Source organism: Nomia melanderi, unplaced genomic scaffold, assembly GCF_051020985.1.
Source record: "Nomia melanderi isolate GNS246 unplaced genomic scaffold, iyNomMela1 scaffold0195, whole genome shotgun sequence".
NCBI lineage: Eukaryota > Metazoa > Arthropoda > Insecta > Hymenoptera > Halictidae > Nomia > Nomia melanderi.
This window is the reverse complement of record NW_027475310.1, coordinates 1,435-2,500: the sequence shown is the minus strand read 5'-3', so window position 1 is coordinate 2,500 and position 1,066 is coordinate 1,435. Positions and strand designations below refer to the sequence as shown.

Genomic DNA, 1,066 nt, shown 5'->3' with positions numbered 1-1,066 from the left:
CGGGAGCGCGGGAAAAAAAATTTTTCTAAACACACGAAACCGTTCATCTCACGAACAGCCGAAAAAGTTGTCGCTCAGATCCATATCGCAGTGGAGCGGTATCCGCGGGCGGTCGTAATTGAACGACGCACGACGCCGCGAACACTCACGCGAGTCCATACAAACGATTCCGATCGTTTTGCAACAACTAGAACGTACACTGTCCGTGAAATTCACAGAATTTTCGCGTGTCCGCGACAAACGCCGACGAGACACCCATCGTTCGCTCGTACGTAGCATCCTTCTCTTAACCCGACTCAGAAACGTTCTTTGCGCCCTTCGGTAAAAAAACGTTCGATCCGAAGAGGTGAACGACGGCGGGGATTTGACAGAGCTACGCAAGCAGTGTATGGTACGTAAACGACCCTCAGCCAGGCGTGGTCCAGGAATTGTATCCGTGGACCGCAATGTGCGTTCGAAATGTCGATGTTCATGTGTCCTGCAGTTCACACGTTGACGCGCAATTAGCTGCGTTCTTCATCGACCCACGAGCCAAGTGATCCACCGTTCAGGGTAATCGTATAAATTTTATATTTCACATATATAATTTTATTCTCATTTGTTCGACCTAATATCTCTCTTCTTTCAAAGAGAAGATAAAAGTTGATACCTGAATCTCCGACCAGCGCGCGAAGGAGATTCAGGCGTCGCCTTGGAGACGACACCGAAGCCTTTCGAGACGAAAAACGTTCAAGTAATATGTATATATTTCTCGACGTTCCGGGCGTATAGTGCATTCAAAAACCCGCGAAAGACGCAGAAGACTCGCACGCGTGGAAACGACGGGGATATATTTTGTATCCTACCCGATACTGAATCCATCGCGTGCAGTCGACCCTCGCGTTCTTCCGATCAGACGCATCTATTGTTGCGCGCATGTTTTCGCGTCGCATCGCGCGAAACGTTGCACGAATCGTACCGATCGATCGATTGAAAGCAAATAATGAAAAAAGACTTCACAGCTGGCTCTTTGCCGGTCATTCGTCCCATGTTATCTCTTGCCGCGAAATTGGCGCGCAAGAGTTGG

The 1,066-nt window shown here is 49.1% G+C and overlaps 1 non-coding gene across 1 annotated transcript; it reads right to left on the bottom strand.

Moving 5' to 3' along the window:
• Positions 1-400: 400 nt before the first annotated feature.
• LOC143175808 (5.8S ribosomal RNA) lies at positions 401-555 on the bottom strand. Its single transcript, XR_013000481.1, has one exon. It is a non-coding gene; the product is annotated as a 5.8S ribosomal RNA (ribosomal RNA).
• Between the last annotated feature and the right edge of the window lie 511 nt (positions 556-1,066).